We start from the raw sequence: 26,894 nt of genomic DNA on the forward strand, positions 1-26,894 counted from the left end.
GACACAATACACAGTGTGAAGATAAGTAACCACTCTCTGGTTCCTTAGTGCTAATATTTTATCTTATACTATAATATCTCTATTACTAATAGCTCCACTAAGAATTCATCTTATTGGGCTCCAGAATCACTGTGGAGGGTGGCTGCAGCCATGAAATTCAAAGACATTTGCTTGCTCCTTGGAAAGAAAGCTATGACAAACCTAGAAAGCATGTTAAAAAGCAGAGACACCACTTTGCTGACAAACATGCATACAGTCAATGATTTTTCCAGTAGTCATATATGGATGTGAGAATTGGACCACAAAAAAGACTGAACACTAATGACTTGATGCTTTTGAACTGTGGTGTTGGAGAAGACTCCTGAGAGTCCCTTGGACTGCAAAATCAAACCAGTCCATCCTAAAGGAAATCAACCCTGAGTATTCATCAGAAGGACAATGCTGAAGCTGAAGTTTCAATCCTTTGGCCACCTGATGTTAAGAGCTGACTCACTGGAAAAGATCCTGATGCTGGGAAAGACTGAAGGCAAAAGGAAAAGGGGGCAGCAGAGGATGAGATGATTAGATAGAATCACCGACTCAATGGACATGAATCTGAGCAAATCCAAGAGACAGTGGAGGGCAGAGCAGCCTGGTGTGCTGAAGTCTGTGGGGTCTGCAAAGAACTGGACACTACTTACGGGTGAACAACAACACATCTCTATTACACTTCCCACACAGTACAACTCCCATTCTAAGGTGAGTGGGGATTCACTGACAGAAGGACCAATTCATATTTATTTGCCGAACTACTTAGACTAGACTAGGTCCTCCTAACTAGGAAATGTGAAGAAAGTCTCTATCTACATGTTGAAACATAAAAGCTAAAAAAGATGAAAATGAAATTTTAAGAATAATATACCTTTCACACAGAGATGACATATGCTTTTGCTTGTTATATAAGTTAGAACAAGCCCTCGACTTAACTCTTTTGCAGTCATCTCTGGAAAACAAATAATCTGACACAATTTTCCAATTTTTATTTTCTGTAGTTTGATGATAAAGAACATGTTCTTGTTCACAGCCTTTTAAGTAATGAACTGTGACTAAAATAAAGGTATAGATATGAAACAGTACAAAACCAAAAATAGTTTTACTTTATAATACTTAAGTACAAGAAACATCGTTTTGGTCAAAGTGCTTTAAATGCAGTAGTTTCTGATTTAAACTGAATTCTATAAAAAAAAAAAATCACTGCTTAATCTTACTTTTCCTGATATGAAACTAAGCCAATTACATAATTTTCTATGAGAAAGTTTAAAGGAAAATATTACAAAAGATTGGTTCATTCATCCTCCTTTCCAATATAAACATTACAGCGATAAATAAAATTATTTTCTTAAGAAATGGATCCCTAATCACATAACAATACATGTGAAAGCTTCCATGAAGAAAATACTATCATGTACAAATATGCAAAATCATGACCATTACTGATGTCTTCAATACCTCACCCTCCTGGTTTTTCTAATAGCTTTCTAATGATCACTTTGTCTTAGACTGTCTTGGAGACCTAGCATGTGACCAACCTTTGTTTGCCTTGCCATTCCTACATGTTTCTATCATAGCCTGCATTTCCAAATATAAAATTTAACATCTACTAAAAGTTTATATTCCAGAATGTCAGGGACTGAGGCAGTTTAACTTTCTATTATGCAACCACCCCTTTCCTACAAGTGCCAAGTACGGCATCTAGAGCACAAAGGAACTCAGTAAATGTAAGACAAATGGCTGAGTTAGTCTGGAAGGATAACAAGCACTGGGAGTCAGACACGTAGGCCAAAAAAGAAACGAGCTACAAGGAATAAATCCTCAATCTCCCCCAGGGTTTGGGAGTAAAGAGATGTCCCCTAGGCCTGCTCACCAAACAACAGTGTCCATGGGAGTTGGCATCTTTATTTCCTACCAGAAAGAACCAAGATACAACCATGATAAATAGATTTTGAAATGAATCTGTATGTATAACGATATTAACAAGCCTCTAGAAAACTGTTGGCATAATGAAAAAACTAGTATCTTCTCTTGATTTTCCCTTAGATATCCTAGAATCCTTATTTTCCTTCAAAATTCTTAGGTTCCATTAAAATATACATTAAATAAGACATTACATTTACAGAATAAACTACATTTAGAAAAACAGACCTGACAAGTACTAATTTGAAAATGAACCAATAACCTTGTCACCATCATTCATTAAAATTAACTTAATATAAAGTATCAGTTCTTTCGCAGTAGTCCCCTCAGTCACACCAGCTCCTATATGAAACTGCAAACTTATTACTTAATAAATTACTAACTGTAGGATAAAAATCAGTGTTATTTTATAATTCTTTCTATATTCTTCTTATAGAGGTCATACATAATAAGCCAAACTGAGTAAGTGTCCTTAAAATAAAGAATGAACTAGAGCACCTAATTTCTTCTTCCTCAGAGAAAAGGCTTTGTTGTCACAAAAGTTAATTGAATTCTTGTCTTTGATCCTATTTTTTTTCTCTGCATTCTCTATTAACTGACCTCTTTTTTTTTCTTTCGAGTTGCTTTTCTTTTCCTTAGTTGTAACTGCTTTTATTATTGAAATTAAAAGCCCTGTTAACCATTTTAGTCAAGCATACTACCTACCTAAATGTCTAATGTCTACATCAATTTTAACATAGGACATTCAAGAGTGCTATACTTCCCAATCACTATCAATGTTTGATTTGTCAGTTCTAGTACAAATTCCTTGTTTACAATCAGGCTAATATACTATATTCTTTCTATGTATCTTAGTTTGAACCAACCCCCCAAAAAAAACCCAAAAACTCAAAAGTCAGATTACTACTATTAATTTAACAAACAACTCTAGTTCAAATGGACTGTATAACAGGATGCTATGTTATCTCACTGTTCTTAAAACAACCCTTTGTTGTTTTTTTTTAAAAAAAAAGTGAATTAAATCTTCAAAAACATCTTAGACCTAGTAATTCTAAGTGCCTAAAGAAATATTTTCACAAAGTGTCATCTTCTCTTTGCAAACTAGATCATAATTCATTTAATGTTTTATACCACAATCACATGCATGAGTCATTTGCAGGATGTACAACATGCTTTTTAAAACTCTGCTAAGGTAAAAACACTGAAAGACAAAGTTCAAAGCTACATAGCTGGAAACATCCCAGGATGAAACCTTAACAGTGACTGAAATCACTGATGTCCACTTATATTTTTTGATAATCTAATTCTAGACCAGACCAGTGGTTCTCAACACAGCTATGTATTAGGACCACTATGGGACCTTTTAAAAAATATCCACTCCAAGTTAACTGAATCAGAATCTCTAGACTTTGGTCATAGGAAAAAGGTTTCGAACCTCCCCAGCTGACCATAATATGCAGCTAGGATTCAAAACCATTGGCCAGGCCTTTATAATTATTAACACAGACTAAAATACTAAAGTATCATTTAGCAGTAATAATATTGTATTTTAAAAGAAACATCATTCAAAATAAACCAACATTTAAGTCCATTATTCAACAAAAAGTAAGTCTCTCACAACCATTTGCTGGTAATGCACATATTTTAACAATTAAAATTATAACAATTACCTTACTTTAGAAGGAATACATAATTAGTATAACACAGAACATATAATGTTTTATAATAATTCCAACTTCAAATCCGCTGAAAGAACTGATGATGCATTAAACCACCTAGCAAAGTTTGCAAGTTACAAAGTAGCCATGAGATGAAGGATTGGGGCATTTCAGGCCGAAGAACAAATTGGTGAAGACCACTGTATAAGCCATTGCTGGTGGCTCAGATGGTAAAGAATCTGCCTGCAAAGCTGGAGACCGTAGTTTGACCCCTGGGTCAGAAGATCTCCTGGAGAAGGGAATGGCTACTCACTCCAGTATTCTTGCCTGGAAAATTCCATGGACAGAGGAGCCTGGCTACAGTCCAAGAGTGTTGAGACAGCACTGAGTGACTAACACTTTCACTTTCCTGGCATAAAAACAGTAGGTGCAGAATCTGTTTATAACACAGGGGAGAACTGAATATGACGGTGTGCTGGAGACAAACAGGAGTGGTTGGAAATGGAAAAAGAAGCTATGATTGTGCATGGACTGGAAAGGTCTCTGACCAACTAAGAAACAGATATTCACCTAAAAGGCAACAGAGTCATTGGAAGTTTTTAAAAAGAAATGACAGGATGTTTCACTTCCAAGAAGATGGAATAAAGTACTTTCCCCTGTTCTTCTAGGGCAATTGAAAGCCCTAGACATTACAAACATTACAATAAAACTAATATTAGAAATTTGTAAAAGGTAGAGAGAAGAAGGAAGACTGCCTAGGAACCTCAAGACCTGAGGAACAGTCATATGGTGAGATCCCCGAGTTTCCTTTTTGCCTCACGTATCTTAGACTCGCAGCTAAAAATCTGACAATTTAGAAACATCAACAGGCAAAGACAAAAAGAAACCCAAAAAAGCTTGTTCTCTTTAGCCAAAACTAGGTAGGGAGAGCCTAGTAAGACAGAAAACTTTTAGGCAATAACACTACTTCTCCAGCTAACCACTACGCAAAAACCCAAGACCCCATCCCCACTCATGCCAGCAAAGGCTGAATGGGAAGCCTAGGTTCCCACACTCACCAAGCTGTAATGAGGCACATTCAGCATGAGTGTCATGGAAGGTCAAGGAGGGATTCAAGATTTTCATCTGATAATGAGCCCCCATATTCCAGTACCCCTCCATCCTTGCTGTGTCAGTGAAGGCCACTTGAAAGCTGCTAGCATTATCTGACAAAGATCTTAAAGCAGCCATGATGAAAAGGCTTCAACAAGCAACTGTGCACAAAAGTAATGGAAAAACAGAAAGCCTCAAAAAAAGAAACAGAAAAGCTCAGCAAACAAATAGAAGATATAAAGAACTGAACAGAAATTTTAGAACAGAAAAATACAATAACTGAATAAAAAAGCTAAGTAGATGGACTCAAAGCAGAATGGTGGGGACAGAAGGAAGAATCAATAAACTAGAAGAGAATAGAAATGACCCGATCTTAACAACAGGAATAAAACAGAGTGTAATATAAATGAAGGGATCCTCAGGGATACGTGGGACTGCAACAAAAGATATGTGTGTCACTGGAATCCCAGAAGTAAAGGAAAAAAGGGACAAGAGGTGACTGAAATAGTATCGGGTGCCCAAAAAGTATGTTCGGGTTTTTCCATAAAGTCTGGAAGTACTTTTACATAAAGCACTTTTTTTTTTAAGTACTTTTTCCAAAAGTATGTTTGGGTTTTTCCATAATCTTATGGAAATTTATAGAAATCTTATGGAAGATTATGGAAAGATATGGAAAAACTCAAACAAAATTTTGGCCTAACCAATCTTTGAAGAAATATGGCAAGAGACAGAAACCTACAGGTTCCAGAAGCTGAGTGAACCCTAAGGTCGGTAAATCTTAAGAAATATACACCAAGTCACAAGTCCTTTAGTCATGAGGAAGAAATCAACACCTTTTGATGTGAAAAAACTAAGCCAATCATCCCCCACAAATGAACCCTAAAATAATAACTACAGTAAGTTCCCTGAAGAGAAGAAAATAATAAAAGAAGGAACTTCCAAATGTTAGGAAAGGGAAAACTAACCAAAAATATGGTAGTGGACGTCCCTGGCAGTCCAGTTGTTAAGACTCTACACTTCCACTGCAGGAGGGCAAAGGTTTGATCCCTTGTCAGTGAGATCCCACATGCCATGCAGCAGGGCAAACACACACATATATGCATATGTGGGTAGATACAATAGGCTTTCCTTATCCTCTTGGGTTTTCTAATTACGCTTGATGGTTGAAAGAAAAGTTGTAACTGTCTGATGTTGTTCTAAATGAACATACAGTAAACACTTTAAGTATATAATAAAAGGGAGAGTGTACAGGGATGCAAAGGAATGTAAGGGTTTAATACTTCACTGGTAAAATGATAACAGCAGAATGTAATAAGTTATGCATATATAATACCTACAACAAACACCAAACATCCAATATATAAAGAGATAAATTCAAAACACAACAGATAAATCAAAATGGAACTCTAAAATATGGCCAAGTAACCCACAGAAAGAGAATAAAAGAGAGAAAGGAAAAATATGGAGATAAAGAGAAAACAAAAAATAAAATGGCACACGTAAGCCCTAACAAATCTAAAGCTACATTAAATATAAAAGCCTAAATATATTAAGACATTTTAGCAAAGTGAATTTAAAAATATGATCCAACTATATAATGTCTACAAGGAACTATGTATGTCTATAGGAAACTCACTTCAAATATAACTATAAAGACAGACTGAAAGTAAAAGGATTGAAAAAGATAAATCATATAAACATTAATCAAAGGAAAACAGGAATTGCGAATATTAGTATCAAAGTAGACTCTGGAGCAAAGAAAATTATCAGAGAAGGACAAGTATGTTACTGAATGACAAAAGAGTCAATCTATCAAGAAGACACAGCAATCCTTAATGTACCAAATGATAGAATTAAAAAATATGTGAAGAAAAAAAAGAAAAAAAAATATGTGAAGGAAAAACTGAAAGAACTGAAAAGACAGATATCTCTACCATCTCAGTTGGAGACTAACATCCTTCTCTCAACAACTGGTAGAACTAGAGAGAAATCTGCAAGGCTACAGAACTCAACAGCACTATCAACCAACAGGACTCAGTAACATGTACAGAACACTCCACCAAACAATGACAGGATACGTATTTCTTTCCAAAACCTCAGGGAATATGTACTAAGATAAACTGTATTAATGTAGATCCTGGGCCATAGAACACATCCCAACAAATTAAAAAGTAACTGAAATCACACACAGTATTAGGTTGGTGCAAAAGTAACTGCGATTTGGCACTGTTGAATTTTGCTGTTTGATTCAAATACATTCTTAAATGTGGTTATGTCATACATCATTTTAATGTGCATTTCTCGCTTTATGCTTTTTTGCTAATGACTCACTACTTGATGTCTATTTTATATTTATTTTAGACTAGGGAAACAATGCTAACAAAAAGCAAATTCGAGCAATTTTCTTATTCAAGTTCAAAATGGGTTGTAAAGCAGCAGAGACAACTTACAACATTGATAACACATTTGGTCCAGGCATTGCTAACGAACATATAGTGCAGTGTTGGTTCAAGAAGTTTTGCAAAGACGACGAGAGCCTTGAAGGTAAGGAGCACAGTGGTCGGCCTTAGGAAGTTGACAACAACCGAGAGGATCATCAAAGCTGGTCCTCTTACAACTGCATGAGAAGCTGCCAAAGAACTCAACACTGACCGTTCTACAGACGTTCAGCATGTGAAGCAGACTGGAAAAGCGAAAAGGCTTGAAAAGTTGGTGCCTAATGAGCTGACTGCAAATCAAAAAAAAATCGTTTGGAAGAGTTGTCTTATCTTATTCTATGTAATAACGAACCATTTCTCAATCAGATTGTGACCTGAGATGAAACGTGGATTTTATACAACAATCATGGACAAAAAGCTCCGTGGCTGGACCAAGAAGTTCCAAAGCACATCCTGAAGCCTAACTTGCACCAAAGAGAGATCATGGTTACTGTTTGGTGGTCTGGTGCCACTCTGATCCATGCAGCTTTCTCAATCCCAGCAAAACCACTACATCTGAGAAGTATGCTCAGCAAACAGATGAGATGCACTGAAAACTGCAACACCTGCAGCCAATATTGGTCAAGAGAATGCGCCCAATTATTCTCAACAAGAACGTCCGACAGCACATCACACAACCGATGTTTCAAAAGTTGAACAAATTTAGCTAGGAAGTTTTGCATCATTTGCCACATTAACCTGACCTCTGGCCAACCGACTACCACTTCTTCAAGCATCTCAACAACTTTTGCATGGAAAATGCTTCCACAGCCAGCAGGAGCCAGAAAATACTTCCCAACAGTTTGTCAAATCCTGAAGCACAGATTTTTACGTTACAAGAATAAACAAACATTTCTCATTGGCAAAAATGTGTTGATTATAATGGCTCCTACTTCGATTAATAAAGATGTGCTTGTGCCTAATTAAAAGGATTTAAAATTCACAGGTGGAAACTGCAATTACTTTTTTAACAAACTAATATCTTCTCTGATTACAAAAGACATCAAACTAGAAATAACAGATAAAAGGAAAACTCTTGACCACTTGGAAATTATACATTTCTAAATAACTCATGGGGTCAATAGGAAGTCACAATGGAAATTAAAAAAAATACACTGAACTAAATGAAAACAAAAATACAATGTATCAGAAGTGAAGACCACCACTAAAGAAGTGAAGGGAAAATTATTAAATGCATAAATTAGAAGAGAAAAAATCTCAGATCAATAATCTAAGCTCCCATATCTCAAAAGAAGAGCAAAAATTAAAAAAAAAAAAAAAAAAAACAGTAAAAATGAGCAAAAAAAGAAAAAACACAAATTACCAGTATCAGGAGTGAATCAGGGATATCACTATAGACTGTAGAGAACAAAAAGAAGAATAAGGGAATACCATGAACATATCACATAATCATACCAACTGTTGCAAGAAACACAACTGGAAAATTTCAATACCAATACAAGGTAAAACTCTTTAAAAACTATGAAAAGAGTGGAACACACTCAACCTGATAAAGAACTTATACAAAAAAACTTACAGCTAACATACTTATGGAGAAAGAGTGAATAAGTTCTTCCCTAAGGTAAGGAAGAAGGCAAATATGCCTACTCTCACCAACCTTATTCAATATTGCACTAAAAGCTCTAATCAGTGCAAGACAAGAAAAGATAAAGCATACAGATCAAAAAGGAAAAAAGACTGCTCCCTCTGCACATGATATCTATGTAGGAAATTCCAAGGAATCTACTGAAAATTCCTAGAACTAATAAATGAATCCAGCAAGGTTGTGGGGTACAAGATTAACACACAAAAACCAACTATATTCTATATACTAGCAATAACATGTGAACACTGAAAAACACCCACCATTTATAATCACCCCCCAAAATGGAATACTTAGGTATAAATCTAAAAAATCACATATAATATTTCCATGCTGAATACTGATGAAAATCAAAGAAGATCTATAAAACATGGAGAAACTTTAGCACTGTTCATGGACTGGACAACTCAATATAATAAAGATGCCCCTTTATCTTTTCCCTTCTCCAGGGGATCTCCCCAGCCCAGGGATCAAACTGTATTGCAGGCAGATTCTTTACCAGCTGAGCCACAAGGGAAGCCCAATAAAGATATCAATTCTCCCCAAATTGATACTGTGCCTATGCATGCTCAGTCATGTTCAACTCTTTGTGACCTCATGGACTATAGCCTGCCAGGCTCCTCTGTCCATGGAACTTTCCAGACAAGAATACTGGAGTGGTTGCTATTTCCTTCTCCAGGGATCTTCCCAAACCAGGAATCAAACCAGCCTCTTTTGTGTCTCCTGCATTGGCAGGCGGATTCTTTACCAGCTGAGCCATGGGGGAAGTCAATTGATACTGAGTTTCATACACTTTCTAACAAAATCCTTCCCATTAAGATTCTTTGTAGATACAGAGATTATTCTAAAATTTATATAGAAAGGCAAACAAACTAGAATAGCTAAAATAATTTTAGAAAGAATTAAACAGGAAGAATCAATCTACCAGACTTACTATACACCTATGACAACCATTCTGCAATCTTGGCAGAGGGATAAATACATAGCTCAATGAACAGAACACAGAACCTAGAAATACAATACAAACATGCTCAACTGGTCATTGACAAAGGTTCAAAAACAATTCAATGAAGACTGCCTTTCCCACAAGTGATGCTGGAACAACTGGGTATGCATAGGTAAAAGTACCTTGATCACACCTTATACAAAAATCAACAAAAAATGGATCATGGACTTACATAAATAGAAAACTGTAAAACTTTTCTCTTCAAAAAGTTTTCTAAAACTTTAGGAATCAATTTTCAAGATCTAGAGGTAGGCTAGATTTGATGCCAAAATCACATATCTGACAAAGGACTTGTGTATAAAATATATGAAAGAATGCTTGAAATTCAACAGTAAAATGACAACAACAACAGACAATCCAAACAGAAACTGAACAAAAAACATGAACAGACATTTCATCAAAAAGGACCTACAGGTGATGAGTTAGTACATGTAAAACTGTCAGGATCGTGGGCCATTAGGAAAATGCAAATTAAAACCACAATGAAGCATCACTGTAGAACAATTAAAATTCAAAAAACAAATGCTGACAAGGCTGTTAAAAAAAAAAAAAAAACCTAGATCACTCACTGTATTAGTCTGCTAGGGCCATAATAAAAGAATAGAAATTTGTTTTCTCATAGTTTGGAGGCTGGAAGTCCAAAACCAAAATTTCTCTTTCTTATAAGGACATCAGTCAAACTGGACTATAGGACCTCCTCTAAAGATCTCTTAATCACCTCTTTAAATGTGTACCTCCAAATACAGTCACCTTGTGATATGTTTGGGAGTTAGCCTTTCAACCTATGAATTGAGGGGGGCACAAAATTCAGCCCATAACGCTCAGCATTCTACTGGGAATGTAAAATAGCACCACCACTCTGGAAAACATTCTGGAAATTTATTTTAAAAAGTAAGCAACCCAGCAATTACATTTTTCTCAGAAAAATGAAGACTTGTGTTCATGAAAAAAACCTATCCACAGATGTTTACAGCAGCTTTAGTCAGAGCAACCAATACTAGGAAACAACCTAGATGTTCTTCAACGGGTGAATGTTTGAACAAACTGTGGTACATCCATATTATGGACTACTACTCAGCAATTAAAAACAAACTATTTAAATGTGGAATAATGCAAATGACTATCCACAAAATTATGCTGAATGAAAAAAAAAAAAGTCAATCCCAAAAGGTTACATACTGGTAGATTCCATTTATACAACACTCTTGAAATGATAAAATTATAGAAATGGAGACAGGATTAATGGTTGCCAGGTGCTAAGGAGTAAGGGGGTAGCTGGGAAGGAAGTAATAGATATGGCTACAAAAGGGAACTCTTTACGTCTTGCTACAGATGGGTAAGAAACTTCACTGAACCTTTTTCCACTTTCTAATATCTGAATGCTCTGCTCTAAAATAAACTAGACAACAACAATCAAATGGGTTGGATGGGGAGATATTAGTTACCATATGTGGAATGATTAAAGAGCCTGGAATGTCCAGGCTCTGTGCTAATTCAGACTTAGGTTGGTTCCAGCACTGTGCTTGACTTCATCAAGCTACACTCAGCTGTTAAATGTCACCCAAAGATAACAACTGCAATGTCTGGCAAGATCCTGCACAAAAGATGTAAATTATAAAATTACCTCTCTACCAACACTCTTATTTTCTATCTGATCTCAATCAAGTATTAATGAGAAAAGCAATCATCATCTGCTTAAATGTTTCACACTTAAGGTATAAGTAACTGATAGATTTAAGTATCATCACAATGTACAAAACAAGGTTAACTCAAATGGGATTTTAACAAAAATTGTATGTTTAAGACAGAATTAAACTGTAGAAGTGTTGTCATCTGTTTAATTCAGATGCCCTAAAGTATCACTCCCCATCCTAATCATGGAGTTTTTAGGGATTCTGGAGGTTAACTGGATACAAATTCTTAGTAGCAGTAATAGTTTCCATCTCACCACAACTTAAGATGCCTGTCTGCTGGGCGCTTGGCCTAGAAGGAGAAAATATTTGTAATAGCTTGTATTTGTCTTTGAGTAATGACAATCCAGGACCAGTGAAACTTGTAAAAATCCATGTTTGTCTTCACAGCTGCCTCTCTGTGTTCCTTCCTCCTGCCTTCTAAGTTCTCTACGTTCCCGGGGTATCCTTCCTTCCAGAGGCCATCTTCTCCCAGCTGCCCCAACTCGGTGAAGGACTTAAGCAAGCACTGAACTCAGCCTTTCAAGAGCCTTGTTTGCAGCTTAAGGCAGCCAGGAGGAAGGGTCACCTTTCGGTTGACCTGGGCTGACTGAGGGCCAAAGAGCTTTGTTTTTATTTTGCAGAGGCCGCTAGAAGACTGCTCGAGTCTTCATGACTGATATCATGGTACCAAGGCTGATACCATGCCTGGGGGAACCGGGTCAAAAGAGTTAACAGGTCACTTGAGCTCTCCTTCACCCTGCTCACTCTATTAACCTTAATTATTCAGACTCCAAGAATCTCAAATTCCAAGGATTCAGATTCCATTTTCAAGGTGTCCACTGCTTCCTTCTCCTAGTTTAATATCCCTTCTTTCTTTCAGAATGGTGATCATTTTCTCCTGCCCTCCACCTCCCAGCAAGCTGCTCTCACACCCCAGAGTTCTAGCAGCCTCCAGGGCATAAGAGGTAAAGAAATTATTAATCTGGAGTGGGTAGGCTGGGCTGATGAACTCCAAAACAGGAAACTCAAACTAAGGAAAACAGCAAAAGACCATCACGGCACTACCATCCCCTATCCAGCTCATGTAAGGGCTTCCCTGGTGGCTCAGAGGGTAAAGAATCCACCTGCAACATGGGAGACCTTGGTTCAATCCCTGGGTTGGGAAGATCCCCTGGAGGAGGGCTTGGCAACCCAATCCAGTATTCTTGCCTGGACAATCCCATGGACAGAGGAGCCTGGCAGGCTACACCCCATGGGGTTGCAAAGAGTCGGACACAACTGAGCGACTAAGCATAGCACAGCACATCTAGCTCACGTAAAGTAAGATTTAGCACTTTTGTTTTCTACACTGCAGTTGCGGGGGAAGGGGAAGCATTTTAATAACAACAACAAGAGTACACAATACATGATACTAGGAAAAAACTACCAACAAGCGATGACAACACACTGAAAGACTGAGAAAGAAAAGCCTCTAAAACATGACGTTAATTACAATTATGTGTGTGACCTGCTTTTAATTTCTGCCTGATCATTACACACTAAGCATGCATATCATAAAACAACATGTCAGATTAACTTTCAATTTTATTTTAATGCAACTACAGTCTTTCCTTCCAACCTCCACCCGTGCACCTTCATTCATTACTGGCTACAAACGTCAGATGGTGATTCCTTCTACAACAATCACCAAGACACCATGCTGTCACACCAGAAGACAGGCCAGCAATTTGGTATTCCACTTCACAGACTGTCCATCTTTCAACAGCAGTACTTCCTCCAGTTTTTCCCAGGGCCAAACTATTCCTTTTCTAGTTACTATAATTATCTCCTCCAAACAACTTTTATCACTTCCTAGTCAATGGAGCACAAGTTGCTTCACAACAAAAAGATGATAAAATGAGTTCATAATATGTGATATAAATGGACTGGCAAAGATCAAATAATTTGGTAAAAGGGAGATAGAAACAGATGTTTTCATATATTCTGGGTGAATGTCCAGAATGATACAACCTCTATGGAGAGAAATTTGGCAATATCTATCAAAACTGCAAATATGAATACTCATTTCTAGGAATGTATCTTATAGTATACTTGCCTGTCCCACCATTGCATTGAAATAACAAGTTACTCATTGCAGTATTATTATAAGGACAAAAAAAATTAATAATGATGATAGCAAAAATTATCTAGCACTTAGTACAGTACCAAACACTGTTCCAAGCACTTAACACATACCCTCATTTAATCTTCTGAACAATCCTGAGGCAGGTGCTATTAACATTCATATTGTACAGATGGAAAAACTAAGAAGCCAAATAAAAGCTGCCCAAGATCGCATAGCTAGTGTGAGCCAAGGCTTGACCCTAGGCAGTGTAGCTCCAGAGCCTGTTCTCTTTTAACTATTCAGTTCAGTTCAGTCGCTCAGTCGTGTCCGACTCTTTGCCACGCCATGATTCACAGCACGCCAGGCCTCCCTGTCCATCACAAACTCCCGGAGTTTACTCAAACTCATACCCATTGAGTCGGTGATGCCATCCAGCCATCTCAACCTCTGTCGTCCCCTTCTCCTCCTGCCCCCAATCCCTCCCAGCATCAGGGTCTTTTCCAATGTGTCAACTCTTCGAATGAGGTGGCCAAAGTATTGGAGTTTCAGTTTCAGCATCAGTCCTTCCAGTGAACACCCAGGACTTATCTCCTTCAGGATGGACTGGTTGGATCTCCTTGCAGTCCAAGGGACTCTCAAGAGTCTTCTCCAACACCACAGTTCAAAAGCATCAATTTTTCAGTGCTCAGCTTTCCTCACAGTCCAACTCTCACATCCATACATGACCACTGGAAAAACCATAGCCTTGACCAGACGGACCTTTGTTGGCAAATTAATGTCTCTGCTTTTTAACGTGCTGTCTAGGTTGGTCATAACTTTCCTTCCAAGGAGTAAGCATCTTTTAATTTCATGGCTGCAGTCACCATCTTTTAATTATTACGATATACTAAATCATCTAAATACTCGGTTGGGCAAACAATTTGTTCTCATAGTCCCATAAGATGTTATGGGAAAACCCAAAAATACTTTTTGGCCAACCTAAAACATCAACAAGAAGAATAGCTGACTATAGGATACATCCATCTGTTAGGTAGTTAGGAAAAAGAGTAAGAAAAAGGAGTCCCAAACGGCATTGGCTAAAAGACAAAGGGAAAAGCCCAGAAAAGGGAACAAAGAAAAAAATCTGTGGATCTGAGTGAGAACCTCAGTTGAAACACACACACACCCCCTTCCTGGCTAGCCCTAATTTGCACAGGACAGGCGGGGGGGGGGGGGGGGGGGGGGGGAAGGAGACAAAATGCAAAAAAAAAGAGGGAGCCAAGATGAGTCAGGGCCTCTCCTTTGGGGCCGGCCTGCCCTCACACCTCAAGGGTATATTATATACTACCCTTTATTTGCTGAATAAAACTGAGCTCTAACGTTGCTGTAACAATGGTCCGCCATTTCAAATCTTTGTTGCAGCCAGACAGTTCCGAGGAAATTACACACTCTCCCAACACATCTAAAGGAATATTACTTTTTTTTTTTTAAAGCTCCTTTAATTCCCCCTCCCACTTTGAGGGTAGGCGAAACTTTTAAGTCACCTATAAAAATAAAGTACGGAAGGGGAAAAACAGCAATTTTACAGTGCAAAAACCTGGCGAACACTACCATAACCAAAGGATCTAGGGTAAACGCCACCCGAGATGTCTCGTAAATATCATGCAGCACTCCCTCATGGAGATATGACTAAGACAACTCAACTCTGCAGTATTTCCAAAAGCCCAGAGCCCCATGCTAATGAGGAAGACATCAGACAAACCCATGTTGAGAGACAGTCTATACACCAGTACTCCCCAAAACTGTCAACGTCATAAAAAGCCTTGAAAAACTGTCAGAGGAGACTAAGGAGAGATGACAACTGAATGGGATTATAGTATCCTGGCTGGGCTCATGCAACAGAAAAAGAACGGAAAAACCGGTGATATCTAATAAACTCTGTTAACAGTAACAAACCGTCAGTTTCTTAGTTCTGTGTCCCACAGTAAGATGACAAAATTAAAGGGAAATGAAACTGGGTGAGGTGTATATGGAAACTTCTTGCAATTTTTCTGTAAATCTAAAATGATTCCAAAGTAAAAAGTTTATCTAAAACAGAAAAGGAAGGACGGGCTTCCCCGGCAGTCTAGTGGTTAAGACTCTGCACGTCCACAGCAGGGGGCACAAATCCCACCCCCGGGCAGGCAACCAAGATCCCGCACGCTGAGTGGGGCCAAAAGGATAAAAATAAAAAAAAATTTTAAAGAAGGAAGAAAGCTCTTTGTGCACTGCTATGAAAAAAAACCCTCTAAGAAGTGAAAGATTAAGGTAAAGAATAGTGTCTAGTATGGAAGAAGCAGTATAGGAGTAGGTACAGAAATATCATTTGTGTAAAACAGTTGGGAAAGCATACATACATACAAAAGATATTTCTGGAAGGATACATAAGAATCTAATAACAATGGTTGACTCTGTAGAGAGAACTCAGTAGCTGAGGAACAGAAATAAAAGACTTTCTTTTTTAATAAAAGACTTTTTACTGTGTTCTCTTACACTTTTTAAATTTTGAAACGAGAGAATTACCTACTCAATTAACTTTTTCTTTTTCAATTAACTTTTAAAATTACAAGTATGACATGGACCTGAACTCAGGCAAAGCCCTGGAAATAACACAGGGGAATAATTAGAATTTTACAAGATTTTTTAAAAATCTAATCTCATCCATCTATCAGTTAAAGCTTCCCATATCACTGACCTCACTTTCCCCACCAGCCTCGTTTTTCCTTTATGCAGTGCAAACATCTTATTCTAACCAAACCAACCCCAACAAATCAGCTTCTTCCCCAAGTTCGCATCCCTCCCAGCAAAACTGAGCTATGAACTTCGAAGCCAGCCACCTATTGAGCTACTCAGTATCCCGTGTACTTTGTAGCAGAGATGCAAACACGGGCGCTCAGGCCATCACCACCCCTACACCGCGGACAACACTGCTTTGCGACCACAGAAGCCTTTCCCAATAAACTCAACACTGCCTCCAATGACCTCTTTTTTAACATTTTGATTATAAGATCATGAACGTACTTCATATTCTAAGCATTTAACATTTTTTGTTGCGTTTGCAAATGCATTTTGTTTGTTCAGGGCTTACTCACTAACTTTATACTGGAGTATCGTTGATTAACAATGTCATGTTAGTGTTGGGTGTACAGAAAACTGATTCAGTTACACTTGTAACTATTTTTTTTTTTCAAATTATTTTCCCATTTAGGTTGTTGCATAATATTTCAGCAGTTTCTATGCTGTACAGTACGTATAGTTGATTATCCGTTTTTAAACACAGCAATCTGAGCATGTCAGTCCCAGACTCCCCATCTTCCCCTCCCCCCACCTCAAACCCACTAAGTTGGTTCTCTGAGTACTGAGTGCTCAGTTGCTCAGTCGTGTCCGACTCCAGCCTGCCAGGCTCCTCCGCCTAGGGAATTTCCCAGGCAAGAATACTGGAGTGGGGGTACAGGGGATCTTCCGGACTCAGGAAATAAGCCAGCACCTCTTGCGTCTCCTGCATTGACAGACAGATTCCTTAGCACTGTGCCACCTAGGAATCCCCAAGTCTAATTATTAAAGAAACGCAAATCAGAACTACAAGGAGTTATCATCTCACACCTTCAGGATGACCATCATCAAAAATCTGCAAATAACAAATGCTGGAGAGCGTGCAGAGATAAGGCAACCCTCCTACACTGCTGGTGGGAATGTAAATTGGTACACCCACCACGGAGAACAGTATGGAGGTTCTTTAAAAAAAAAAAAAAAAAAACTAAACTAAAAATAGAGCTACCATATAGTTCTGCAATCCCTAGGCATACAGCCAAAGAAAAACATTGTCTGAAAGGATACATGCACCCCAGTGTTCACTGCAGCACTGCTGATAGTAATCAGGACATGGAATCAACCTAAATGACCATCAGCAGATGACGATAAAGAGTATGTGGTACATATATACCATGGTTTATGACTCAGTCATTAAAAACAATGAAATAATGCCACCTGCAGCAACATTGATGACCTAGAGATTGTAATACTCAGTGAAGTCAGAGAAAGAGAAATATCGCTGATGTGAGGAATCTAAAAAGAAATGATACAAATGCACTTATTTACAAAACAGGCTCCAGCTATTGATACTTCTTACTGCAGTGCTCCAGGCAGCCATCATTATCAATCTCAGCAGGCCCATGAAATAAAACCTATTTGTCATATTGATTTGTTTGCCTTGATAAGTTCCTCCATGAATTTCACATATATTTATTTACACTTACTGCTACTTTGTTCTGAAAGGATTAATGAAACTTACAAGAATATATGAACTACAAAAAATTAACAGATATAATAGAAAAGAATAAGGAAAATACCAAAAATGATGCCAAGGAAAATGCTGAAAAAATGTACAGCATAAAATCTATAAGCCTGCTCTGGGGTAGGCTACAAATCTGGTCTGGCTTTCTAACAGACAACACCTAAGGGAAAATCCAGTCCACCTTTCAGGAGATAAACAGAAAAGTACTCAGAAGAGGAACTATTCTTGGTACTAAGATCAAACAGTAATTTTTACAAAGCAAAGAACACTATACAGAAAAAGAACAAGATACACAACTATCAGTTTTCAAGGGTTGGGGTGTTTCTTACAGTATCCATTAGGAGAATCTATGAAGTCTCACCAAAGTTCACGGCAGCAAAACTGATTTCACAAGGAGCAGATACAAGCTTTAAGAACTCTGTGTCCTTTTACTTGGTTTCCTCCTTCATTGCCTCCCTGACTAAATATAAACTCTTTGAAGACAAGAACCATGCTCTGTAACTCTTACACAGCCCACAATGCTTTGTATTCTGCAAAATAGCAAGCATTCAGTAACAGTGAGATTTACCAAGAGCAATTCAAGCCTACTCTGCAAAATTCTCTAATCTAAACATAGGAATTCCCACTCCTACCAAACAGAATAAAAATGATATCTGAAGCCTCAAGAGATAATCTCTAAACCTTCTCTACTATTACTGAGTCACAATTTATTTGTGATGTTCTAACAGCAATTTTTGTTTTGCATGTCCCTGGCACAAGGCTTGCGGAAATGCCAAATCAATATCACTGAATCTATCAAATAAAATGGCAACTCCTATAAAAGGAAAGACATTACTATCTTTCAAGAATATAATCAATAGCTCTTTACAAACCAGCTGAGAAAGGCAGGTTCATATTTTAAATGACTCTGCAAGTCCTCTAGCAGACAATGAATTATAATGCAGATTTCCGCTACTTCTTTCCAAGAACCTGTAGTTTCTGTAAATGTCAAACTGCCAGCGAATTGTACTTCACAATTCTTCCATACATAAATACAGACACACACACCACTATCAAACAGCGGAATAAAGCTTATCTTTTCCTTTACAACTACTCCCTATCCCCTCTTCTTTACCTGGTCAAATTGGAAATGAATGAAGCCTGCCTAATAAATTATTTAGGTAAAGCAATTATGAGCAACGTAAGTATTATAAAACTTAAATTACTATTCTTAAGCAGAGGCATTAGGACACATTAACAATTCTGTTTGTATTTTATTAATGGAAATCATTAATAAATAAGTAGTTTCATCCTACATTGGCCTAGCTTTTTAAAACATCTAGTATTTCAGTTTGCAGAATGCTCCTCATTTGGTATTCCCTGCATGCAGGGGAACACCCTACCACCCCAGGAGGAAATAGTTGTAATGAATGAAAGAACGTGGACAGGAAGGGGGTGCGGTTAGGGGTTGGGGAGTCCACCAAGTGGACTTCAGAAAGTCTAATTCCTGTGCCTTTGTTTCTTGACCTATAAAGCTTGAGAAATGACAATAATTTCTATAAGATTATTGGGAGGATTAAATAAGATTTGTAAACTACTTAGTAAACTGTAAGCCCTTGTGGCTCAGAGGGTAAAGAGTCCGCCTGCAATGTGGGAGACCTGGGTTCCATCCCTGGGTTGGGAAAATCTCCTGGAAAAGCAAAAGGCTACCCACTCCAGTATTCTGGCCTGGAGGATTCCACGGACTGTACAGTCCATGGGGTCGCAAAGAGACGGACACGACTGAGCGACTTTCACTTTAGTAAACTGTATGTAAAACAGATCCTCAATAAGTGTCAGTTTTCTTGTTCTTCTCTTATAGGTAAGGAAACAGAAGCTTAGCAGGCGCCTTGTCCAAGGTCAGTGTGATATATAGGCTAAATTTAGGGACCAAGGCTCTAATTTAAGGACCAAGGTTCTTGTCATTACATCAAGCAGTCTTAAAATAGCAGAACCCAACACCTCATGTTCATCATTGCTGGGCACTCATTACACGCAAAGAAAAAACCAACCAGTTGTACATTTATTAGATGCTAAGCATGATCTTAACCTCTTTCTTCATGACTACCCTGCAAAGTAGGTACATTCATCCAATTTTACTGAGAGAAATTAATTTATCAAAGTCACATGTGACAATACAAAATTAATCCAGGTCTATTTACCCTACTACTTTCTCCTACTGTCCTGCCTCAAAAGCATATAAGTGTTGAGAAATAACTGTCTACCAAAATTAAATTCTAAATGGCCTGGAAATTCTTATAGATCCTTCCAATGTGTTAGTGAAAACTGTCTCTAGAACCACCATCTATTCTCCTTAAATATATCTGTATTAGGCTAAAACAATTTATAATGACCACAGTGACAAATTTACATTTGTATAGCATGCTATAGTTAGTATTATAAATTTTTTCATTCATCTTGGATCCAACCACTGAGATTTTTCACATATTAGCTCTCATCTCATTTAATACTTTTAAGATTTCTGTGATATAGGGATTATCATCATTTTACAGATAAAGAAACAAGTTTTAAAAAGGTAAGTAACTTGCTTAGGTTATACAATTACTAACAGCAGGACTCTACCTTGGATCCTTCTAAAAAAAAAACCACACATACTCCTCCATGTGCTGATTCATGTAATCATTTGCTTTTGCTTTTGTCAATTTACTCATCAGAGCTGGGGGGAGGATTTCTTTAACCAAAAATGGAACAGAAAATAAGGGCCAAAACCTGATAAAACAATAAAAACAGAAAAAAATCACAGAAAGATTGTCCTAGAGCTCTCTTCCCTCACTGCAAGATTGTTAGGTGATTGTCAATAAATGTTTATAGGGCAGTTTCAAATATTCCAGAGCACAGAGGAAAAAAAAGTTTCCCAATTCATTCTCAGAGACTAGCTTAATCTTAACACCAAACAAGTCAAAAAAAGCAAACTAAAAGTGAAACATAAATATTATGTTTATCTTTTGTGATCACATATGCAAAAGTCTTTAACAGGTTGAGTGAAAAACAAAAAAGTGTAGTATGAGCTCTTGTGTATAAGAAAAACCATTGAAAAACCATTGAATATATATGTATGTATTAAATATGGCTGGCTATGTAAATGTGTGTTTGCACATACATATACACAAAAATGCAAAGATGTACATTTGGAAATATAAACCCCAAACTGCTAACAAGGTGACCTGGGACAGGAGCAGTCTTGGGGGAGAAGGAAGGGATGGGGACAAACAGTGAAGTGACATTTTTGCCTTTTACTCTACATGTGCTTAGATGCTCAGTCATGTTCGATTGTGACTGCTTGCACTGACTATAGTTCGCCAGGCTCCTCTGTCCATGAGGATTCTCCAGGCAAGATCACCTCCAGGGGATCATCCCCATCCAGGAATTGAACCCAGGTCTCCCACACTGCAGTGGATTCTTTACCATCTGAGCCGCCAGGAAAGGCCTTTACTCTATACTCCTCTATATTATTTGAATTTTTTATATTGAATTTTTTTGAATTTATTGAATTGAATTGAATTTATATTGAATTTTTTATAATTAATATGTATCATATTTGACAATTGAAATATACAAATGAAAAACAGGACCTGATAGCCATTTGATGTCTCTCCTCTAGCTATCACAGTCAAAACTAATTATTTTATTCACTCATTGGGCATTCATTATCTAACACACACTCAAGGTATAACCCTATGTGTGGGCATGGAGCACATACACAGGGTTTTTGTGCCAGTCTCCAGATACCTGATACCTTAAATTATCCTTAAGGTAAGGTAAGGTAATTATACCTTACCTTAAGGCGTCCAGATATCTTAAAATTTTTTTAAGCCCAGCATTGAACATTTCCTTTCTTCCATCAGATAATGCTGTTTTAAGTTAAGTTTTAATTATTTAATTAATTATATAATTATTTAATTATTTTTCAGGTCATACGTGAGGGATAAGAAATTCTTTGTCTAGAATTTGTACTGCCTTTATTCTAAGAATGACTTTTATTGGATTTTTTTGGGGGGGGGGGGAATGGAAAAATATTTGTATTCATTCGCCCAAAAAAGATTAGAGTCCTTCTTACATATCTGGGCACAATGGCAGACAATGGGAAAGCAAAGACAAATAAATAACACATGGCCTCTACCTACCCTCTAGGGAGACAAGAATTTCAGAGTAAGTAACACATAAAAGCTGAAATACACACCTTAGTAATCCTACACTTCAAAGTGAATCTGGCAAACTGCCCTGTTCAAAAATAAAAATTAATTTCAGTGTAACCTAGAATAACTTAATGTTTATGAAATTATTACTCTATGGTTAAAGGGTATAAATTAGTGGGAAAATAGAGAACATGGAAGCTCCAGGGGAACAGAAAGTGCAATGTCTCAGTGAACAAGTTCTAGGATTAGCACTGCCACTAAGAAGCTGTTTTTAGGTTTGTTTCCCCAAAGAAAATATGGAAATGATATCTACCTTATTAGGATAGGAGAAATCAAAGAATTTATTTGAAAAAGCATAACAAAATCTGGAGAACATGAGGCAGTGTGGACACAACACCTGCTTTTTGTTGTTGTTTGGTTTCATTCATTTATTTATTTTCCCCCTACTCTGTCAATGATTAACCAAGCAAAGCTGCAAACACAATTTAACTTCTGTATGCCTCATAAAGTGGAAAGAATGCAGGAAGCAGAGTCAGAAGATCTGAGTTTACATTCAGACCTTGACTCTTATTAACTCCATAAGGTTAAAAAATGAACAAATTATTTAACCTCTTTAAACCTCAGTGTCCTTGCAGCAAAATAGGAGTAAACCTATTTAACTGGGTTATTTCAAAGACTATATGAGAAAAACACACGTGAAAACATAAACTGAAAAATTATAAATCAAACATTTTTTTCCAAAGAAGACATATAAATGGCCAATAAGAACTTAAAGATGCTCAACATCATTAGCCATTACAGAAATGCAGATGAAAACCAGTGGTAAGATACCACCTCACACACACTGGAATAGCTATCATCAAAAAGACAACTTTAACGAGGCTGGAGAAAGTGTAACCCTCATACTCTAATGATGGGAATGTAAAATGCAGTCACTACAGAAAATAATTTGGCAGTTCCTCAAATAGTTAGAGTTACCTTAGGACCAAACAACTCCACATCTAAGTGTATACTCAAGATCACTGAAAACGTTAAGTCCACAAAAAACCTGAAAATGAACCGTCATAGCAGCATTCCTCATAATAGCCAAAAAGTGGAAACAACCTAAACTTCCATCAGTGATGAACAGATAAACAAAACGTGGCATATCCATACAGTGGAATATTATTCAGCCATAAAAAGGAAGTATCTTAATACGTGCATAATATGCATGAACTCTGGAAACACTACACTTAGTGAAAGACACGAAAGGCCACATATTGTATGATTGCATTTATAGGAAAGGTCCTAAATCAGCAAATCCAGAGAGACAGAAAATAGACTGGTGCCTGCCAAGTGTCAATGAGGAGAATGGGAGTGGCAGTTAATGGTATGAGGGTTTCCTTTTAGGATGTGGAAAATGCTCCTTGAATTAGTGATGATGTCTGCAGTACCTTGTGTAATAAACAAAAACCACTCCACTCCAGTACTCCTGCCTGGAAAATCCCATGGACAGAGGAGCCTGCTAGGCTCCAAAGAGTTGGACACAACTGAGCGACTTCACTTTCACTGAACTGTACATGTTAAAAGAGTGAATTCTACAGTATATAAATTATATTTTAATAAAACTATTGTAGAAATTTAAGTTTCTCCTACTTTTTAATAGTAAAGACATTACTTTTTTCAGGAGGTTATTCCTGTTGCTTGTAACAGCTATGAAAGCTCTTTGAAGTTAATGTTACACAGATGAATGGTATTTTTAGTAAAGTGAAACTACCAATTATGTCAGAAAAACTTTCTACAGATCAGATTAATTTGGTATTAGTTTATTTCTTCAAAAGAAAAGTCCTTATTAGTATCATTTGTTTTTAGGGAATAGAGACAGTGTCAAGGAATATTTATAGAGTACATTTTTAAAAATAGGTCAAAATGTAGCATTTTGTTTTTAAATTAGGGGATGTTTAGTTTTCAGATATACCCAATAATTAACTAAAACCCAAGTAGATGGAACTTTGCAAGCTTGATCTACCTGTTTCCATGTTCTGCATTCCGCTGTCACATTTCTAAGACCATCACCAGCTCCTGCCAACTACTATACACAGAGATCAAAATGCTTGGTAAATTCTTTAAATGCAGTCAATTCATTCCCTAATGCTGGGGAATTTACAGAGTAGGCCCAATTTTTAAGTTTAAATTTAGTCCAGCTTGTTTGAATAAATATACAACAAAATGATATCCTGGAATTTGGAATATAAAAACAAGCTATAAAGCTGGGAAATGCTTCCTTAGTCCTTTGAGTATTTTTTCATGAATTTGGTCACGGGGTAAAGACAGTCACTAACTTTTGGCCCCACAAAGTATTATGTATAAAAGCTTCCTGGTTCTAGAACAAAGAAGTATTTTATTGCTCAAAGCAAAAGGAAGATATTTTCCTTCCATTTAGTATTGTTATACTAAAATAGCATACCAATGAAACCAGCTAGGTAACAGCACGACCCAAGGTATGTAAACAAAGATAAATTGTTCTTTATTTTGTATTCTTTCTTTGGGGGTTAAAAAAAAAGTTTCTCACAGCTAAGAAAATAAGGTTCATCAAGCCAAAGTAAACCATACGGGTTAGTATTTCCCAACATGGGGGTATTTTTGAGCGGTGATCTTAATTTGAGGGTTTGCCAGCCTATGCTAGCATACACGGTGGGTTTCCTTGGCACAGACAAAACGTGAAGAGACGGAAGACCTGTCAAACAGCTGTATCGAGTTACTCACTCAACAGTATTTCCAACTTCTCAGGTGATGTCTGTTTAAGAAAGATGTCAAAGCACCAAGAGGAGAACCACCGGGGAGTCGCAGCAGCTGCCATGTCCAAATGGTGCATCGCGGGGTGAAATGCCACAGAAACCCTCAAGAGCCTGGCAGACTGCAGTTCCCTTCCAATACAAGTCTACCTCAGATATAAAAATAAATACACATCCAGATACCCCTGCCAACCCGCTCTCCCTTCCCTTTGTGACTCCTGCAAAGGCTGGAGGGATGTTACCGGCCCGCATACCGGGGTAAGCCAAGCCCCCACGCCCCAAGGGAGCCGTCCAGAAGGCTCCTGCAGCCCGGGGGTCTCTGGCCGGCGTCCCCCACCCGCCGGCCAGGGCCGGTCACCGGCCACACAAAGGAGCCAGCCGCGGGCGCTGGACGCGGGGACTCGCCCCGGAGCCGGCCGCCACATCTGGTCCCCGCACGCCGGGCGGACCGGACCCGCCGCAAAATAATGATTAACGCCCGTACCTGTTGCACGTTTCGGGTCCCTTTCACCCAGAAATGCACAAGGGCGCCCGGGAGGCGAGACGCCGGCCGCCCAGGCTCGGCGGGCCGCGGCCGCACCCGACAGGCGGCGCGGAGGCAAGGGCTGCCCGCGGGACGCCCACCTCGGGCGCTTTGTCTGCGGTGGCGGCGGGGACTGCGGCGGGGGCCCCCCTCCCGCAGTCGCGCGGCCCGCGCGGGGGTGAGAAAGCTGGGCCCACCGCCGCCTCCACCAGCCCGCGCTCCCCGCCTGGCCCCGGGGCCTGCGCGGTCCTCCCCGCCCGGGCCGCCCGGGCCGCGCGGCGGCCACACTCACCTGGCTGGCGCTGGGGGCCGGCGACTCCGGGGCGGTGGGAAGGACGCGGGGACGCGAGTGAGGCGCAGGCGGAGGCGGAGGGCGAGGCGGGAGGAAGGCGGGCTGGGGGCGGAGCGGGCCCGGGCGGCGGTGGCTCCGGTCACCCGTGGCAGATTGCGTCCCGGCCCCTCCGTGCGTCAGGCCAGGGGCTGCGGCGCGGGCGGCCTGGCGAGCCCTCCCGGAACCCTCAGCCCGACCCGAGTCCGCGCTGCCCAGCGCGCGCCCGGGTAGCGGCGGCGCGGCGACCCCGCCCGGCACGGGAAGGGGGCGGGGCTGGGAGTCCCGCTGGGGCTAGGGGCTGGGGGCCGGGGGACTGGGGCTGGGGCTGCGGGTCGGGGGGCTGGGGCTGGGCGAGGAGGGGGTCTCCGACGCCACCAGGCCCACCCGGGGATCCTTACCAGGCGCGGAGCTCCCGCCTCCCAAGCCCACAGGCACTGTGGGGTGGTGGGAGGAGGACTGGGCCTAGAGTCGGGAAGCCTGGGCTTAAGGAAGGACACCCCCACGGCCACTTGACGCCTCGCAAGTCATTTTTTGTCTCTGCCCTCACACGGAAATATGTATATGGTATCTAAGATTTTCAGAATTCTGACACTGTCAGCCTAGGTTTGTTGGGATTCCTTTAGCTCCAAGTACCCACGGCCAGGAGACACTCTCCCACACAGAAGTGTGTGATGTAGCTGAAGGATAAGGCAGTTGGAGGGGAATGGGTTGTAGTGAGAAAGGGCTGGATTCAGGGCATTTGTTTTTCTTTGGGGAGATTTCCATTGGGTAGTCCAGAATTTATCCACAAATGACCCTCTGATAATGGCTACTTGCCCATCTTCACCACCCCTAGTTATTTTTCTCCAAATGTAATGACTTCAGAGTCCTTGTTCTTCCAGTTTTCTTGCGCAAATTGTTTTTATGTCATTTCCTGAATTCAGTTCAAAAGAGTCATCAGCTAATACAAGCTCCAGGCAGCCATGTGGTCCCAGTCTCAGGCCGGCCTTATTACTCACTGTGCCACTCACTTCAGTATCACCTAATTCCAATGGAAAAAAAAAATACCATTCCAACAACTAGGCAACTAAATCTCTCTACTAAAGTTCTCTGACTGAAAGTCCCAAGGATAAATATTTCTTCTGTGACTGATAATCTGTCTCCATGACTTTAGCCTCTTTGCCACCCTTTAGGTCAAGCCTTGTTAACTTTGTTTCTGCTTCTGTTCCTATCA

The 26,894-nt window shown here is 39.2% G+C and overlaps 1 protein-coding gene and 1 long non-coding RNA gene across 6 annotated transcripts in view; one reads left to right on the plus strand and one right to left on the minus strand.

The window, feature by feature from the left end:
* Positions 1-26,894, minus strand: part of SESTD1 (SEC14 and spectrin domain containing 1) — a 198,827-nt gene that overhangs the window by 103,785 nt on the left and 68,148 nt on the right. Inside the window, exon 1 of one of the 5 annotated variants that reach the window (XM_065931859.1) lies at positions 25,643-25,899. The exons of 1 other annotated variant lie outside the window; for it this stretch is intronic. The gene's annotated coding sequence lies outside the window, so the exon portion shown is untranslated. Of the gene's footprint in view, positions 1-24,798; positions 24,933-25,311; positions 25,450-25,642; positions 25,900-26,894 lie in introns of those variants that run through there. 3 more of the 5 variants (XM_065931854.1, XM_065931856.1, XM_065931858.1) reach the window with 3 other exon arrangements.
* Positions 24,423-26,894, plus strand: part of LOC136165431 (uncharacterized) — a 47,414-nt gene continuing 44,942 nt past the window's right edge. The window contains exons 1-2 of the long non-coding RNA XR_010662513.1: positions 24,423-24,533; positions 24,823-25,085. This is a non-coding gene — a long non-coding RNA (uncharacterized lncRNA). The remainder of the gene's footprint in view (positions 24,534-24,822; positions 25,086-26,894) is intronic.

Source organism: Muntiacus reevesi, chromosome 3 (genome assembly GCF_963930625.1).
Source record: "Muntiacus reevesi chromosome 3, mMunRee1.1, whole genome shotgun sequence".
In the NCBI taxonomy this organism is placed as follows: Eukaryota; Metazoa; Chordata; class Mammalia; order Artiodactyla; family Cervidae; genus Muntiacus; species Muntiacus reevesi.